At 40.3% G+C, this 20,436-nt stretch overlaps 1 protein-coding gene across 1 annotated transcript in view; it reads right to left on the reverse strand.

The window, feature by feature from the left end:
* RARB (retinoic acid receptor beta) overlaps positions 1 to 20,436 on the reverse strand; it is a 325,063-nt gene that overhangs the window by 158,957 nt on the left and 145,670 nt on the right. The window lies entirely within an intron of this gene.

Raw genomic sequence — 20,436 nt, forward strand, 5'->3', positions numbered from 1 at the left:
CACTGATGGATATTTTGCATGATCTCTGATTGAAAACAGCCCTGAAAAATACAACTGTCTCTTAAGTCCTTCCTTCCCTAAACCCCAACTACTGTGGAAGAAAATGAGAAGCAATTATTTTGCTTGGCAAACTAAGACAGCGCTGTTAAGCAAAGCAAGGTAGATTTTTTTTATTAATTTCTGTACCCAGCAGCACAGGCAGATCTGCTCACAATCTGCCCTCCCACATCCACACCACAAGCCAAAGGTGTGCTGATCAAAAGGCACAGGACTCTCCTTGTAACTAATTTGCTGTGTAAAAATAGTTGCTGCTGGCAACAAGTGCAGGAGAATGAAGACAAGAAGATGTAAGGCAGTAATACAAACTCTGATCTCCTACTCCTGGGGACCATAAGGAGAAGGGGAACACTAGCCCCTCACAGGGCTGGAGTCAAAGCCCCCTGTGCACCACATTGTTGGAGCTGATAGACATTTCTGTTGTTTCACTGCAGGACTCTGCCGCCACGTACCCTATTAAAATGGATGGTCTTAGGGACTACAGCCCTGTCGCCTTTCCTCAACAGGGACATGTCTTCTGCAGTCACTACAGACATAGATCTCTGAATGCACAGTGTTAAGAGAGAACATCTAAAGGCACAGTTACATCCAGATAATAAAATTTCATCTCAAAGAGTGTAGTTCACATGCAAAGATGAACACACACAAAGATCATCATAGGAAAGGCCCCTTGCAAAGACTGCTTTTAGCAGTCAAGTGTAAAACAACAAAGTTATGAAAAGTAAAACAACAACAACAAACAAAAACAAACAACAACTGAAAAAAACCCACTCCAGTAGTAAAAAAATAAATTGTGTTTTGATTACTGTTGGTAAGTCAAATATCCCATCTCTCTGTCAATAAGCACAGACTTCTCCACAGGCTCTATGCTAATTCCTATGCTTTTTAGGCAATGAATATGTAAAAGTTCAATACTACTTCAGTAGGAGCTAAACAGAAATGAAAATACCTTATGTCTAGAGCACTCTGTCAGAAAACATCTGCTAAAACCCCTCAGTTTAAACTTAGGCCTATGACATGCCAGGTTACTACTGCAATCCCAAAGTAATGAGGAATGCAGAAGAAAATGGCAAGCTTTGGTGCCTTTCCTACTAACCCTCCAATAAATCTGTGAAAAATATCTCCTCCTTGAGGGGTGTAGCCTTCCCTTCTAATAACCAATTTTAATCTGCAGAGGAAAATCACTTTCCTCTGAAAAAACAGTGTTTTTTCTTTCTTCAAGTAAAAATATTCTCTAAATATGACCCAAATTATCAAGTAACTTTGCTTCAACTAAAACTGAATTCTTTCAGCAAATCAATCCCTTGCAATTTGCAGTCATCTTAATGCTGCTATGCACATGTTATTTACTCTGGACACCATTGTAGCAAATACAATTCAGTCCAAACCTAGTCAGAGATTTTAGACTAAGGATACACAAAAAAGCATTGCTGCTGCACACTCCCATGTAGCTCTCCAGGCTGCCTGATTTGGCTTGAAGTGAAGCAACATTTAGTGCAAGCCAAGGAAACACTATAACTCAAAGACACTGAAATAGCCATGGAAAGAAGACACCATGCAACAACACAGCACTCCCAGAATTGTACTATAGAAAAGTACCTCTCTTCAAAACTGTCAAAGAAAAATCAGAATTGTTCAATAAATATTTTGTACTACTAATGAGAGAGAAAAACAAACACTAAAGCTTTTACAGCTTCAGCAGAGCATGTAATATAACTTTTAAAAAAAATCCTCAATCCTCAGGCATTAAACACACTATTCACATGATTTCCTAGAAAAAATTTAAGTCAATCAGTACTTTAATAATTCCCTAAATTAATAAGCTATACTATTCTAGCAAACTCTGTTCAAAGAATAAAAAAACAGAAAGTGAGTGCTGTCAATTAGATATTAGCTGAAAGTACTGATGTGTATAAAAATCTAAAAAGTATCTAGAAGTTAAGACTTTAGAAAAATATTAATATAAAATACCTATGAGTACAATCTTTGAGGAAAAATAATGTGTTAAGCCAAGTACATATGGAAGCATCTAAAATTACAAGCTCCGATTCCAACTCCTGGTTATTCAGTAGCTAATCTGCGCTGGAAAAAGGTAACTAAATACAAATGAATTGTTAAGAAAAACACCCAGTATTTGCTTGAATATTTAACAGCTGGAACAGCTGGACTGGATTACTGAACAATGAAATTCAGTGTGCAGTCAGGTAGCAAGGCGAGAAAGCTCCCTGAACAAAGCCATAACAGAATGAAATAAAAGAATAAGTATTTATGACAATAGTTTTTTCTTCCTCTTAACCAGCTATTAAATCTCACACTGAATGTCCCATTTCACAAGTACACGTGAATCAAATCCAGACAGCTAGAAGCCAGTTTCTTTAAGCCTGCTTTTTAAAGGTGAATGGCTTCTTAATTTCATTTCATAGTAACAAGATAAAATGGGATTTTTTTTTAAATTGAATATGTTGGATTCCCAGTGTTGGAAGGATGCTAATTTTATTTATTTATTTATTTATTTATTTATTTATTTATTTATTTATTTATTTATTTATTTACAAGTATATGAAACCTCAGAAACATTTTCAATCACCCCTTATCAATACTGGCTGCCATCAGTGAAAGTAAAAGGTGTATCTCAGATATTGACCCAGGATACTTTTATTGAAATGGTGTGAACCTGCTCCAATGCTCTCTGAAATATATGAAAGTACAGTACAAGCACAGAGGCCCAGACCAATTCCCAAGGGACATGAGACTGCAAGATTCAAAGTTGTCTCTAGGTGAGGAGTTGTTGGTTCAGCAATGGAGAGCACTGAGAGTAAAGGAAATCATTTTTCATCTTTCTATTTCTGGTCTCCACAAGCTCATGGATCATCTCCCCATCAAATAGAAGCAAGTGAGATCCAATCCACCTAATTCACATGGACTCTTTTGCATGGGTATATTAAAACAAGTATTATTCTTTAAATCTTTCTTAAACACTATCTGTCTAATGACAATTCCATTTGCAAACTTCCAAAAGCCTCTTTTTCTTTCCTGCACAGGGAACCTGAATGCTTATTTTACAACAGCTGCAGCACTGGTATCTAAAACATAGATAACTGGATTCTCTTCTGATCTGCAATGCTATTTTCCCCTGAACCTCCTGATCTCCGGAGATGGCCTGCATGGTCCTTCTGTCGCCAGCTTCACCAGCTGCCACATTTCCACGGTTCAGTGAAACATTTGCTGTGTCGAGTGGCTCTTCTGGTATACATATCATTGCAATGTCCAGGTGCTCCAACACCAGGGCCTTGAATAAATATCCCGACAGACTGATCACCAATCAATCAATGAGACTAACCAAGCACAATCCTGACAAACTTTTCTGAGAGGAAGCCAACACTTCATCAAGATGACCAAAACTTCGGAAAACGCAACAATATGGAAGACGCTGTTGAGTTCAGGGAGTTGATGCCGTGCCAAAAGACCCATCAGAGCTGCTCCAGCCTCTCAATTGGAATTCCTTTATGTTCAAGCACTGACTTGCCTTGCCAAATATTTCTAATGTGATTTACATACCTCAGAAAAGATCCCAAACTTTGCAAGTTAAGCCAGAACACAAGCCCAGCCAAAGCCTCCACCTGCACAAAATGTTTATTTTTAGCAGCTGCAGACTTTGGGGAGCCTGGCAACAAATTTGACCTGCAGCTGCTCATCATGCCAATGCTTTGTCAACAAATGGCCTGTAAACATATTAAATGCAGCACTATCCGATTTATGCAATCTACTCCTAATCAGAGAGCAGATAAACAGTGGTACATGCAGGAGACCCAGATTTGGATGAGGCTCCTGTTCACCCATTTGAGAAAGAAATAAGGCCTTGAACAGCCTTATTTTGTTGTTGGCCAACTGCATCCACGCCTATTCATGGATTAAGTTGTTTGTTTACTATTTTTCAAAGGAAGCAGGTGTTTAACAACAGTTGTTTCATCACAAATTTTTCACTGCAGTTCACTGTAAGCAGACGAAAATGAAGTAAAACACTGCAAAAGTCTAGATGCAACTCGCATCCACAGACCTCTCTCCTTACTCCAGTCTTGGACACAGGGAAACACCCTGGGTGCACTGGTGAGATGCTGCATCCGAGTGGCATGTGCAGCTACACAGCCAAGCAACGCCTGAGCTTGCACAGCTTTCTGCTCCCACCAGCAATGCCAAAGAGGGAGGCAAGGATCAAGCGCGTTGGGGAACTGAGGAGCCCACAGCATTCCTCTCTGCTCTCCTTGGTCATGCAATGGCCTGAGAAGGGATCAGGTAGACCTCTGCTGTGGTAGGGCAAGGCAGGAGAGGACACTGTTTCTCATTGGGAATGCAGCAGTGGCAAGTGAGGAGGGAAAAGACAGGGAGCAGTCTTTGTACTCAGGTCTGGGGAAAAGGGATGAGGGAAGACAAGACACCACAGCTCTGATCCATTCTGTTTCTGTACAGCTGAGCCAGCACCAGTTGCACCTTTTCTCAGGCCAGAGGTCAGGAGGCACAAATAAGTGTGGAAATGAGACCTCAGGTCGAGCTCATCTTTTATGCAGGACCTTGCACTACAGCTAACCCACACGCAGCTTTACTGATGAAGCCCAAACCCCTGTAGGGTCTAGAAAGCACCACTGATACCACTGAGTCAGCCGTTGCAGCACTCTCAGCCACTCTGCTCGCGGAGAGGCTCGAGGACCGTCACCTCCCATTCCCAGAGCAAGAGTGTGACAGAGAGGTGAAATATTTGATTTCAGGTAATGGAGAGCCTGTCAGTTGCTCTCCTTTTTTTTCCAACATCCTTGCCAGATTATTCACGGCTAAATTTAAATGGCGAACAGTTTCACAGGTGAACCGAATACAAGACCAGGCTGCGTGTCACCTTGTTACCTCTGCTGCCTTGGCTAAGTGAGGTAGGTTTTTTAATTCTGCTGTGCTCACTGATGATCAACATGCAGCCCTGGCAGTGTTTGACTGGTGGGGAGGCACCACTCATGGCACTCATTTCGGGCATGGGCTTGCCTGAATGCCAAGGGGGCTTTTGGTCTGAGGGTTAAATGCCAGCTTTTCTCCCGACAGAGAAAAACTTCACTGCGCAGAAAGCAGGGATGACACACAACCTCCACATAACCTGACCCCTCTGGGCACATACCTTCAACAAACAGCTGAAAAAAATAAAATCATTTTAAAGCTCTTTATCTGATAGACAAGTTATTATTATACAGAAAGAATGGAAACATCAGAGACAAAATCCTGAACAGTGCTGACTGTCCACAAATCCCATTAAATGAATAAAAAAAAAAGCCAACACAACAATGAAACTCTTCACCCTTAATCCTGGATTTATACATGTGTTGTAATCAAAGATAAATTGAATTTCAAAGCCATTTGGAATAAAAGGGCAGCTCAAATGGCAGAATGATAGAGAGATCTATATATAAACATCAGTTATACAAATATGTAGTCTACTTAATGGCAACATAACATAACCACCAACAGGTGAATACCCTGTTACACAATACTGACCAAGTTTTTGCAAATTTGGTAAAGAAACAGTACTTCAGAGGAAACATAAGAAAATAATGGCCTAACAGGGGGAAAGAGCGTTCATATTCCAACTGTTAACTCAAAAGGAAATTGGGAAGAGCCCTCCTTGGGAAACAAGAAAGCTCTTTGAAATCCACTGTTATGTTTTGTTTTCCAAACACCCGTTGACGGTATTTTTGGCCCCAGACCACAGGTTTGATTTTGGCCACCCACTCTTAGCAGCCTATGAAACAATCCAATCTTTGCAGGATTAGAGGAGGCAGAAGTGGCTAAACACGGAGAAGGATGTTTTCAGCAAGAGACCAGGCAGGTCTCCTGACAGTGGCCATGCAAACCTCCCCTCGATCAGGTCTGAATCGGAAAAAGCTGGGAGTGAGCTGGGCTAATCTCAGAGCTAGCCCTCCTTCCAGCACTGGACTGGGGCCCTCGTGGGGGGCATATCTCCTACCTGAGATATGCGGTGATGATACATCCTGCAAGGGGTTGGTGGCCTCAGAGCAGAGCTTGGAATGCCTAGGTTTAGTTTCCAGCTCTGCCACAAATTCCATGCATTACCCTGGCCAGGGAAACCTAATCCCCATGCTTTCCTTCTCCATTACCTCCGCTCTTCCTGTTTGTCCGTCTCCTCTGATTAAATGTTGAACTCTAAAAGCAGGGGCTGTGTGTTCATATGGTATTTCAAGCAGTGTGGCTTGATAGGATTTGGCACATTCATATGCAGTGAAATAAATCAATCAATAGTCAGAAGAGTTACATTACAGCATAGTGTGGGCAGAGATGTCTACTACAAGGTCTACCTTTAGTCTCTTCATTTGTTTCAAAGAATCTTAAGGATAATTTTGCTTAAGTATGTAACAAAAGATTAGGACTAAATTTGTAATAAACATGAATATGAATAGTCATTATTGTCATCCTCCTAGTAAAAGTTTATTACACACAAAAGCCTACTGGAGGCATGGGCAGCTATTAAAATGCCCACACACCTAATTCTGGTTTCACTGCTGCACAAAGCAGTGGGTTTGGGAATCCCTCTGCAAGACCTCAAAAATAAATGGCTGTTGTTTACTGAAAAAAAAACAAAGAGAAAGGGAAATGCAGGAATTCATTTATGCACTGAAACAACTGCTCCCATTTGTTTCAGTGGAGCTACTGCACAGCAAGAAGGAACTGTGCCCACCGCTTTTTTCAGCTGTCAGTGGCTCACCAACACTGCAATGCAACTTACCTGAACTGCCTGCTGCCAAACCCTTGGGTCTTTCTAAATAACCACTGGTTTTGGTGTAAACCCTCCACCACCCCATTGGTGGAGGACACTGGCGTGGCAGGGAACCTGCTGGAAATGACAGTGACAAATGTTCCAGCACTGAACGGCAAAGCCATAGACTCTCTTAAACCAGCCATTACAGCTCCTATATTTTAATTTTAATGGCAAATCTTATGGAACAGACATGTTGGAAGAGCAATAAATAATAAGTTATTGTACCCAATCTTTCATTTTGGAATAGTTAAGGAGGTTAATGTACTCATCTGCATTACTACTCTGAGCTATTCTGAAATGAAACCCCAGGCAGGGTACCTTGTGCACAACCATGGACATACCGAGCTGTGAGCATGTTTCGCCACATGCCTCCACAATACATACTGCAGCATCTTGTTTGGATTGTCTTCTCTAAATAAAGGGTGGATCAATACATAAATTTAATTAGCACATTAGAATCGTCATTATTTGGTCTGACACATAATGGGGGAAATGAAACAACTTCTAAAGAGATTTGCTCAATTAACACAAGACTTTATAATGGCACTAGAATAAGATCTTATCCCAGATCTACATAGCCTGGATTGCAATTTCTCTCTGAATCATATTGGCATGCTCCTGATATTTATACTATCATTATAGGGATCTGTCTGTACTTCCATGATATCCCTAATCCCCTGTTTTGAACATTTAATAACTGCAGCGACTGGAAACCAAACTGAACACTCAAACTTCTCAGAATCTTCCCTATGGGAAAGTCAGAAGACCTGGCTTTGTTGTGGGTGGATACGGCTCTGTCATGCAGCTATCCATAGCTGCAGACCCTGAAATGCAATTCATCAGCACAGATCAAACATAACGCTGGGTTCCACAGTTCTCCTTTGTGCCTGCAGCCGAATCAGCAGCCCTGCTTGGCCACATGGTACATACAGGTACATCATGGAGAAAACCTCTAAAATAAGGAAATTCAGAAAAAAAAATATTAATCTCTTCAGTATACTTTTGTTCTTGATAAAATCACTAATAGAATATTTTACAAGAGAAAATCAACTGTTCTTCAGAGCAGTCACCTCCACTGGGTCTCAAACCAAATCATGGAAAAATTTTTCAATGAAACCACAAACTAGTTTTATTTCAGGCAAAAGCACTGAGATTTTTCTTAAAAGACAAACAAAATTACCTACACATGACTAAGATGTTGCAAACCTTTCTCATTAGGACGCTAGCTGAAAAGCAGTCAATAAAAATTTCTGCCATCTTCGATTTGTCTTGTCTTTTTTCAAGAAGTAAAACCTTTCTTGCAAAAAAGGAGGGGAAATCCCTCAAAATAGCATTTTCCCAGGCTTGTAACAAAGTAGACTTATAAAACTGTTGGGTCAAAAAAACCCCAAACTTTACTGGAGTTTTCAACACCTATGACCTCATCCATAAGCAAAGGCAGAAGTCTGCAAAGACAGCAATTCTGCACAACACACAGGTTCCTCTTTTAATGTATGCCTAATGCCAATGCTCACTAGGGGTTGTGTTCAGAAAAAAAACCAGGCAGCTCTACTAGCTGCTACTTTTCAACATCCATAGATATCTATGAAAAAAATGGTGTAACTGTAAAAGAAAAACAACAGGCCTCTTTCATCTTAACTTACTGTTAATTAAGCCACTCATATAATTTATTTCTTGGTAATTTTACAAAGAACCTAAGCAACTGTGAACTCAGTTCAGAAGTAGGGAAAAAAAAACCCCTTTCTTTGAAGCTTTTGCAAAAGTCTACTGCATGTGCACGGAAAAAATAACCTTGTCAGTACAAAATGCCTTAAAGGAATCTCCCATCAAAACCCCAGCAAAGATGTAGACTCTTGACTGAATAGAAGAGATCAGTGCAGTCTCTGGAGACAGTATCAAAGGCAGGGACGCTAAGCAACAGCAGATTTAGCAGATCTCTCACTTCCATCTCTTCACTCCAGGATGCCAGCCACCTCAAGAGACTAGCTCACATCAAACAGAGAAAATGATCAGCTATAGGCTCGAAATTAAGCTTACACGGTTTCACAAAAGACCTGAGTGTTTCTGAAAGATAAGTACACAGTTGAATTTTGAACAAGAAGCGTGCCAACTGCTGACAGCATCCTGCTCATCTCTATCAGCAGCTTTGACGGGAGCGACAGCAGAGTTCCATACACACAACACTGAGGATGCTCCCTGGCACTGACTGACTCTTGCTTACGCAAACACCTTTGCTTTTTAATTCTCCAGGTAACTATGAAAACCAAGAGGGTTTGACATCATTTATATAAAGAATGAGGAAAACACAAATTCAAGAGACACTACTGAGAAAGACCTGTGTGGTTGGACAGAAAGCACTACAGAGTGTGGGTCAGTGAAGAAAGAGATGTCAAAAGATCACACGAATGCTAGAATAAGGAGCTGCAGTTTCTTCTGAACATGGATCATGCCACAACAGCAACTTGAGACTCATGGGGCATATTGATTCTTGATAACATTAAAGAATATCTTCTACTTCTAAAAACCAGTCTACAATGCCATCACTTGGCAGACATTAAACTGAAAATCTTTACAGTTACAAATTAGTGGTTTTAAACATTTAGTCAAAATACAACTCATTTTAAGGCAAAATCTGCTCTGACACAATGTAGAGGTGCTGTGCTCCAGCAACTGAAAATTTTTTGGGATTTGGGAGGGTTTTTGGTGTATTATTTTTTTTTTGGGGGGGGGAGGGTTGTTTGTTTGCTTTTTTTGTTTGTTTTGGTTTGGTTTGGTTTGGTTTGGTTTTTTTTTTTTTTTTTCTGTAGGACTGGCAGCCTTGTCTTAGCTCTAGGTCACAACCAGAACTATGTATTTTCTAAGATAAAAATGCTAGATTTCCTTTTCCATGATTGCATGATGCAGACTGATTAAACATTTGTTCTCTAAAATTGGAAATGTTATTTTGCATCAGGAAATCATAGGGGTTTTGATTTGTTTTGGCTTTCATTTGCATTTTGCCTCTCTGAAAAATGATACAGGAAGAACCAAAATGTACTGTACTTGCACTGTACATAAAGATAAGGCCTATCAAAAATCTCTCTACTTACGATGGATAACCTTACACAGCAGGAACAAACACATAAATAGCAATACTCTGAAACTGCCTTCTATTCACATATTCAAATCATTGTAACTTAGACATGTTTATGCTGTCTGGAACAGCACAGAATGAAAATGGCAGATCCCACACCAATCTCCCTCACTGGGAGATTCTGGGTCAGCTGCTGGAGAACTGCCCTTTGTCACTGGGCAGTGCTTGGCAATGATTCCTCCCACCCAGGAGTGACAGCTTATCAACTGGGGGTGAAGTAATTATCAACTGGGGGTAGGTGGGGTCAAGAAAAGAAAATGAAAGCGAAAAGAAAATGAAAGCAAAAGGAAAAAAGAAAAGACAAAAAAAGAAGAAGAAAGTCTATTCCTTCACAAGATTGTAAATCTCAGAATTGTTAGCAGACCCTCACGAAGCTCCCAACTTCTCTCTCAGTGAGAAATCCCACACAAGCAGGAATGACTTCCAAACACAAGGTGAATGGCAATGTTTTTAAATATAAGTTTCTCCATATCTCAGTTCGTCAGCTGTAACATGGAGACAATTATAGCCCTCGCCACATTGAAGTTTTCTGAAAATAAAAACATACGTATTTGAGGCTAACAAACAAGATATGCTAGGATTGATTGTCCCACAAAGGTTTCAGTAAAATTAGTATTATCTCAGAGAAAGTTTTCAATAACATGCAATAAATACTCTTCAGCTGTGACACGGTGAGTTAAATCCTAATTATTCGCTGTGCTCAGAAATAATTTTTATCACTCCTTTGATTCCTGGCTTTTCAAATATGCCTCTTTTCTCAGTCGTTTCCTCCAGGCAAAAATACTCCCCAGGTAAAGTAAAAGCATGACATCAAATAGAAACCAAAATCGCAGGGAATGCTGGTGTACAGAGTGGTTATTGTGCTCGCTGTAATAGCCTGATGCAAGAGCTGCACAAAAGTCCTGTGATAATACAAATACAAAATCCTAGCTCAGACAAAGATACACGCCGAGGCATGAAATAAATGAATGCCTACTACTGAGTTACATCAAGGCTGAATTTTCCCCTGGAGTCTATGATTGATTAATTCCTGTAACTTTGGTACCTGAAAGACAGGAGATTTTTCTTGGTAGTAAAGAGCCTTATAAGATATATTTAAACGGATTATGTTGATACCTTTCATGATGTAACCCTAATGATAATTTAATTGAAAAAGTGCTTTAAGCCATAATAGCAAAGACGACAGGATTTCCTTTTTTCACTTTGACAATTATGGGCCAGTTCAGAACTGCTCTCAAAATAAGGGGGAGGACAAATTTCCAATCAACTTGAAAGAATGTGTCAAATTCTGCGTTAGTTTTTCCTCAAGCCAAATACAGAAATGTACTGGCATCAAAGCCTACAGATTTTTCTCGTCTCTATTCCCAGATCTTTCTTCTTCCATCATGGTAATCACCCTATGTTTATCCATGTGCAAGTGTGCTCATTAGTGTACCACTTGCTATCTGCTCCTCAGAACAAAAAGCTCCCCAGTAATTGAGGAGCTAATGGATAAGGGTACATGACTTTTACCTGTTGTTTTCTATACTTTCTTCAATCTTATATCTCTTAGTGCTTCACATACATTTTTTGAGATGCCATCAGATTTATAAGATTGAGTGCATGATGCCACTCCTGAACGTATGGATCAGGTTTATAAGATTGAGAGTATGATGCCACTCCTGAAGGTATGGATTATTGTCATCATGTGCATTGGTACCATGACTTCACAAACATACTGCAAAAGACAGAGTAACAACAACTTCTTGATGATTTATATGCTTCTTGTAGCCAGGCTGTAAGGTGTACATGAACCAGGGCACATGCTAGAACTGCCTCCGCAGGGAGGGTCCTGTAAGATGCAGCAAGATGTGATAGGAGTTTGTCTGTAATCCCATCCTGTTTTCCAGGCTGAGGGAGGGAAGGTGCAGCCAGCTGAAAAAGCTGATTTTCTTCCAATATTTTAAGAGCGCAAGCAGGTGAGCTAGGTATTTATAGATCAGCTAATCTGGTATTGATTTCAGGCAAAATAACATAAACTCTGTTACAAAGGCAATCAGTAAAGAATTAAGGGATGGTAGCGTAACTAATGAAAATCATCACAGTATTATGGAAAAGAAGTCTTACTGCATAAGCTTGGTATCATTACAATATGGTTGGCAATACTGTTGGGGAAATAACACACTTAAAACTACTGTCAGGCATTTGAATTAATTTTACATGACATTCCAATTAAAAATTATCAGTGGACATAATCAATAGAGAAGAAAATAGATTAAAAAGCTGGCTGATCTATCATAAAAAGTAATTGTAGATGGGAAACTATCAGCAATTACAGATACTTTTATGGCAATTTTATATGGATTTGATCTCATTCCAATGTCGCTCAAATTCTGTCAGTTAATGGGGGATAAAGTCAGTGCTATTAACAACATGACCTATGAAAGTTTCTGGAAGAACAGCACTAGGTAAGGGAACACCAAACCAGGTCAGTTCCAGAGAGCACAATAATTGATAAAGGAGGCTCAACCTCAAACAACCGGCCTCCCTGTATCATCTCATTTCTAGTTCACACATGTACAAATACAAAGTACAGGTCACCCGAAAAGGACACAGGATGGACTTGAAAAGTTGTGACTTAAAGGAATTTATGATCACTGTGGCTGACCAGTTCAATGTAAAATTACCACTCAAACCAGTCACAGAGAAAAACATCTTTCACATGTGGAAACGGGTAGAAAGTTGATAGCTGCGACTGTAAATAATGCTAGTCAAGCACTGATGGCACACCAAAACTTCTGGCACCCAATTCTTCCATAAGGAAGTTGACCCGTTGAACATGACTCAGAAAAGGACAAACACAACGATCTGTGCTCTGAGTACTTTTTCATATTCTGAAAACAAGAAACAAAAAAGAAAACAAACACACACAACCAATCAAACATACAAACAAACAAAAAAGCCCAAGACCTGAGGCTATGTCTCAGTTCGTTGAGGAGAAGGATAAATTGGAAACTCCTTGCACCATCTGTAGAAACAATCCCAGATGTGCACAGCAATAAAAACTCAAGTGAATGAACTCCCAGTGAAGGAAAAGGAAAAACAAAGAGATAAACTACTTCTCACCCCTTCTCCTCTAATATTAGCCTTTTTATCCAGCCATGCTCCATGGCCCAAAACCTGAAGTACAGAAGGAATGATGAGGAGGAGGCAGCAGCACTGGGAAGTACAAAGCAACGTGCACTAAGATATGATACAGCTAACCCAGCATAAGTGCTGACGCTACAAACAGCAGGACATTGACAGTATCCCTCTGATAAGTGGGAAAGATTTCTTTCCAAGCTATTCAACAATCCTCTGCCTAAGGCATAAACATACTCTTCAGCCATAGAATTCCATCCCTATCTATAATGAAGACAAAAACTATGTATATGTGTGCACTGACTGGTGAGGAAGCTCAGAGCAGTTTCTACCTGCAACTTTCTTTTCCAGAAAATTTATTTGTACCATTGAGCAGTCCTTTTGATGAAAACCCTGTCATTTATTTTGCCTTCCAAAAAAGAGACATCAGCATTCCCAAGGCAGCAAGGATCCAGAGATTCAGAAAACTTATCACCTAGCCACAGCCACAGTCAGGCTTTGGGCACCCAATGGGCTCTTCACATCTGATTAAACCATGATGACCTTGACCTTGGCCACCTTTCATTATGTTGCTCAAACCCAAGGCTGATCTACTACCCTCAACCACCACAGCAGTAGTGCTTCTCCCTTCATTTCACAAGTAATCTGTGAAAAAAATACATAGCAAAAATAATACAAAATATTATTTAGTCATGCAACAACAAGCTAGATCCAAAGGATATCCAAAAGGATAGATATCCTTTTCAGTCTATCACCTTAACATTAAATGGGTACCATTGGTTTGCTCAGACAATTGTTCAATTGTGGTCCCCTGTAGGTGTTCTACTTCTGGTTCTGTAAGATGACAGAGGAAAGAATTATTTAAGCCCAAGAGAGTCAAGACTGTCATTACAAAGCCGTAACACGAATGGTCTGGCCCGAATTTCAGCTTTTCAAGCAGTCCTGCATTCCTAAAGACATCCTAAGATCATGAGCATTCTTCTGTTTGTTGTATGCACCGAGAACATCTTCCCATGGAAGGAATTTAACAGCAAATACTTGCATTCTCAGGTGTTTCCATTCACTGGTGCTCCATGCATTCCTCCTGTATTTTCTTATTTTCATTGCTGCACGTCTCCTTTGTGGATATGCAGCACTCTTCCACAGATACGTAAAAACAAGTTATTTCATCTCTAACATACTGCTGATCTGCCTATCACCCACACTTCTGACAGGGAAATCATGGAGCCACAGAAATTAGCATAAAGACTTGCATATTAAGGAATGAAAGAGAAGCATTTAGGAAAACTTACACAAGAAAAAGGGACAGAAAAAGACAAGGTTAGATCTAGACATGATGTGAACAGAATGAATATGCCCATAGGGCATCAGAGGATGCAAACAGTAGGTGGTCTTTAAAGCTCTCATCTTCATTCTCAATAAACTAGAGGTGGCAGCTGGAAAATGCAGAAGGCCTTCGGATAACTACACCGCCATTACCTTTGCCATTAGTGTGTCCCACCACCATACTCTGGACTTCAGCTTCCACATCTACTGACCATTTAACACTGAACAACATGTCCTACCTTCCTCCTCTCTGAGCTCACGGCTGCAAGATCCCATCCCTCCATGCCAGCCTCAATATTCATCTGACCTGGGCCATTGATATGACAATTTACGGATTTAAACTAGCAGCAAACACTTAATTTTTAATCTTCCTCACATCTGGTAGTGATTTGATTCTCTGAAATGGCTCCCCGAGGATGAGAGGGGCACCCAAGAAAAGGAGGCAGCAGCCACCATGGTTGAGGATGCTGGAGCAGCACCAGAGCTCCCAGCAGTCACCAGCCTGGCCATGAGCTGAGCTTCAGCACAAAACCTCGTTCTTACTTAGCACGAGACCCTGTTTTCTAACAGTATCACATTCATTACCTTACAGAGCACCTTCTGAATGAGGATACGCTACATTTTTGAGTGATCAGTCAAACCCAAACAATCAATTACACCTTTTGTCAAAACTGTTTACGCTTTCACACTGTGCTGGAGTCATTAAGAATGAACACTGAGCAGGACTGGTTATTTATCCTCCTCCTCTTGCCCTGAAAGGGAATTAATCTCAAACTTTCTGTTTAATGATCTCAATAAAGGCTCACTGTAAATGACAGCAGGCTGCACTGACAAATATTTAAAAACAGAAGGGCCTCTAAATGACAGAGTTTAGCAACACACAACTGTTCCTCCACATGCACGCCAAGGGAAGCTGCATGCACTATGGAAGGAGAGGTTAAAAATGTGCTGTGCACCACTCCAGTGCTACAGAAAACATGCTGTAATTAGCAACCTCTAGAGATTTATTCAAGCTGAGAAAGATAAAAGTGAAAGGAGTGATTCAAAAGCAATTCTTAAAACTGCTGGCCGAGCCACTTAACATTCTCTCAGCGTCTACACAGAAAATGCAATTCTTCTCTCAAAGAAAGGTAATTAATGAATCTGTCCTACCCATCCATCGCCCCTCTCAGAATGCCAGCCACCAGCATGCTCCAGCCCGCACAGCAAGGTGGGCAATGCGCCACAGCCCCACGTGGGTGCCAATCGCAGACAGCACCCTCATGGCGAGGAATCATGCTACAGCAGAGAGGATGTGACTTATTACTAAAATGTGGTCCAGGGTGGGACACATCCCTTGTCTTGGCCTCTCTGTGGTTCTCAGTGAATCTGTCCCTTTCACTGCTCTGTAGCACAGTGACCTTTCCATGTGCACCAAAACCAGCAACATGTTTTGCTAGAGCAGAATAAACCAGAATGTTTCACACTCTGGTCAGGGTGATTTTTATCAAAATGTAAGAGAGAGATGGGGCTTCATCATTCAGAGAGGCCTCTATGCCCAGTGACCTCACTCCCCCCTGCCGTATTTAGCAGACTTAATCTGTGATGCTTGTCTAGGTGGAGTACTTATGTTATTTCCTTCCCCTCCAGAGGAAAAAGAGACTCTGCTTTTAGAAGAATTTTTTAATCCCATTTTAAAACAGATAAAATTTTTATCATTATTTTCCCATCATTCTCATTGCTCTCCTCCATGCATCTCCTTCTACCCGAGCAAAGCTGACAGTTCCCCATAGCAGAAAGCCATGTTGACGGCTATCATCTCATTCATATGCACACTCAGAGCCCTATAAATCTGCTCAAATATCATTCCTCCCCCAGGGCAATGTTTTTTTTTCCCCAGAATATCTACATTGCTAGCTGCAGAAATTTCTTCTTCTAATTAACTTATAGGTTCCAAATATCACCAGCTGGAACTGCAGTGCACAGCCTGGGTGCTGAATGCAAGGGAAACCATCTGAAGGACGAAGAGTTTTACTATCCTTTCTTTGCTTTGGTGATTTTTTTTTTCTTTGTTTTCTCTTTCATTTAACAGCCAGCAAGTTTAAAACTACTGAACCCTTTATTGACACATGGACAACAAATAACCCATGAATTGAATGAACTGAAACTATCCACATAACTCTTCGCTGATATTTTTGTTGGCCATGTCACATCACGTTATATTTCTGACGTGTCATGTTTATGTCTGAGTCATGGTGCAGCCTGATGGAAGAACAAAGAACAGTGCAATGCAACAGGACATACTGGTAAGGTCAAAACCTCCATATGACTGTTGATTGACTGCCCACCACTAATTTGGATTTAGTTAATTCCTTCTAAAAGACAAGAACAAAGTTCAGAGAAGGTTAAAGTGCATATGCAGAGTCTAATAATCTATTAACACAACAACCTGCTATATATGACTATGCAATAAGCTGAGGGAATTTGCCAGAAACACTTCACTTTGCAAACAATATTTACAGCAATTCTTGATTCATGACATTCTGTGTACACACAGAAAAGGGCAGTGTTACTTTAACAAGTAGGCTCCTAGGCATGAGCTGAGTAGTCCTAAGGTAAAAAACCAAACCCTAAGCAGCAGCCAAACCAGAAAAATAAGTTTATAATAATTTTTATTTTTGTTGATGAAAACTATTAACTATTGGGGCTGAATTCAGGCAGGCTGGGAAAGAAAACCTGACTTCAAAGTAGTGTCAAACAACAGCAGGGAAACCAAGTAGTGATTTTAATCTTAAAACTTTTAAAACCTTAAAGATCAACTCATTAAATGACCTCTGCCTTTAAACCCCTGCTTTTCAATGGATAGTTTGTGGTTTTATTGAATCTTCTTTATTTAATGCAGACAACAAGGTTGATCTTCATTTTTATTTAAAACCAAAGCCAACTATCAGACAGACATGGTGCTGTCACTGGAGAAGAAGAGTTACTAGGAAGAGGGTTACTAGGCTTCACTCTTCTGCCCATGCCTGTCATGAGACAAACACTTATTCCTTCGGCTGCTTCTGCATCAGCATGAAGGAGCCATGCTACACTGTCAGCCTTGCTGTCCTCCTGGAAAGAGAACTGGGACCTCTGAGACCTGAAAGCAGTCTCAAGGAGGAACTTGAAAAGAGCAGGTTTGCTTTCCTTACAGCAGTGAGGGAGAGTAATGTTGAAGACGGCGTGATTTGTGATGATGATCTTAACCCAGCACCACTTCAAGAAATAAATTAGTTACTGTCTTTTAAGGCCATTCATACTTTGCCCAAATAAGGTTTCAAGAAAGTTACAACTGAAGTTCTTTTGGCTTGGAGTACTGCTTTTGCTGCCTAAATAAGCCCATAGAACACTTAACCAGTAAAAGAGGAATGACACCAGCGAAGTGCTCCTTGTGTTCTACCAATGTGGTCATACTTTGGGTCCGGACGAAAAACTAATGTGAATGAATGAAACAAGGTATGGCAGTAAAAAAGTCTCTATATTCCTGCGGTAACAGAAGGCTCAGTATGTGCTCCTGTAAAAACAGTCACATTGTCATAGTTTATCTTACTGACATAGGTACAAGCAGGCAGAAACTGTTAGTAAAGATCTTACAGGAGCCTTACGGGGCAAAAAAAGGGGTGACTGACAAATCACAAGAGGGTCACAATTATGCTGCTCAGTCCAGTTATCCGTTAACACAAGAGAACAAGAAGCAAAGCAAAGGGAGAACAAATTTTGCTCTACTTACTCGAGAACTGTCCCTTGGTTTTGCTGAATTTCTGTGACAGAGAAGATTTTTTAAAGAAACAACTTGTGTGCAGCATTTCAGCATTGAAAATGCAGTCTCAAAAGCACACTGAAGTTTGGAATCCCTTCAGGTTTCCTTGTCTTGCACCTGTAAACTTGGTGCATCCAAAAATCAGCCTAGAAAACACTGACCATGTATAAAAGCACATTTTAGAACTGCCTATTTCGTAGCCAACATTCCCTTTCATCCTACTAGATTAGTTATGTGGAGTAGTGCAGTCCTTGTTTACATTAGGTGGACCACTGACAACTACGCTCCTCCGTTTGGCAGTCCCTGGGACTGCTGCAACCTTATGGTGAGCCACTGTAATTCAAAAGCATAAGCGAAGCCACCTGACTGCCTTGCCCCCTGAAGTAAATCTTGCCTTTGAGACAACTCCCAAGGGAAGGATTGTTTTGCTATAGGATCTTGCAGACTGAAGAAAATCAATGGGTTGATACGTGAAACAAAGGGGTTTACTTTTTATGAGACAGAGCTTTTTAAATGTATTTATCTTAGTCCGTGTGACTGAAACAGGAAGATGTATCAGAGTGACAGTAGAAAAATCCTTAAAATTGCAAATTTTGGCACCAAGTTTTCATAAACCCTTTCCCCATCTCCAAGAACTAGGCACTCGGGCAGCAGATTTACAGCTTCCTATTCAAGCCCTCCAGTCATCCATCTAAAGAATCAATTCCTGCTCCTTCCAAACAGAAACGCAACCAAAGACAGCCCAAACACACCTCTTTAAAAACACAGTCACAAAGTCAGAGCATACAGAAGATACCCTCATCATTAACATAGTTATGAAATTGGGAATCTGTATCAATCTTAAGCAACATATTTTGCCTTCGCTGATGCTGTTCTGAAACAACACAAGGACTGTGAGATGATTTTCTTACTGAGTAGCACCATACTTGGAGTAATACATTACTGGTGGGACTCCCCTGATGATGTATTACACTAATGCATCATTAGGATGATGTTTCACACTGATGATATATTGCAGTGCAACATAATGAGAGCAATAGCTCACTGGGTGCATAATCCTGCCAGGAGTTGTGTGCCTGCAGCTCTCTGACTTCATTTGTAGTTCAGGGTGTCCAAGGGTTTAGATGGATTACATCCTCAGATACACACAGCTTTAAGGATGGCAAGAGTCAGAAAAATGCCAGCATACAGGTGGGTGCAGTTAATTACAGGTTTTGACGGACAGTATGCTAATATCAAGACACACTTTAGCATCTCGTTTTAACACCTGTGCAAAACATCCTCTTCAAACTAAGAAGTGGCTGTAAGCAGAGCTGCTGAAGCTCCTTACTCTTATGCTTGCCTGCAGTAGCCATCATAAGAGACTCCAGGTGCTTATAGCCTTGATAAAAATACTTAGATTATATTTTCCATGCCAGATGTCTGTTAGAAGGAGGAAGGGTGGGGAAAGGGGGTGATTGCTTATTTTTAGTCAATAAATTCAGTGAAAGCAGTTATGTTCATCTATTTCTATGACCCAGTCTAAGAAAAAAATTAGGTAGTTTTGCCAATAATGAAAGATTCCGGTGACCTTTCTTCTGACCTTTTTTAAGAAACAGAGTTATTTGATCTGTATGAAATTCTAAAAAGATCTTTGCAGTATGATCGGTGTCATACTGCGGTGTCATACTTTCTTGTCAAGACAAGAAAGCAACATTTTAAGATTTGTAAACTCTTCACCGTGAAACCATATACAATGTTCAAAAGAGGGCAAACTCATATGTAAACAAGGAAGGAACAAGCCAGTTTGAATAATAAAAGAACTTCTCCAGTCTCTCACAGAAACATTAACATTTACAATTGAACTACAACTTCATTATTTATTTAGTTTTTGCTTCAATACCTTTGGGGTTCTTGACTAAATCTAAATGTGCACGCACTCATACACACTCACACACACTCACAAATAAAACATGGATCCTGTGTGCAATTTCCATCTTTGTATATTTGTTCAATTCTGAAAAACATAAACAGTATTTTAGACAACTAACTAACGTGCTCTGTATCTTGGACTTCAGGTTCTCCAAAGAAACAGTCATCCACGATGGACAGATCAGACTCCTCTCCAGGGAACACTAGCGTCTCTGGTCACAGATTTAAAATACAAGGCTTTCATACCTTTCTCCTGACAACTATAACTGAGAAACCACAGGGTAACTCAGGAACTGGAAA

Source organism: Pipra filicauda, unplaced genomic scaffold (assembly GCF_003945595.2).
Source record: "Pipra filicauda isolate LSUMZ 115617 unplaced genomic scaffold, ASM394559v2 scaffold379_size694699_pilon, whole genome shotgun sequence".
Classification (NCBI taxonomy): domain Eukaryota; kingdom Metazoa; phylum Chordata; class Aves; order Passeriformes; family Pipridae; genus Pipra; species Pipra filicauda.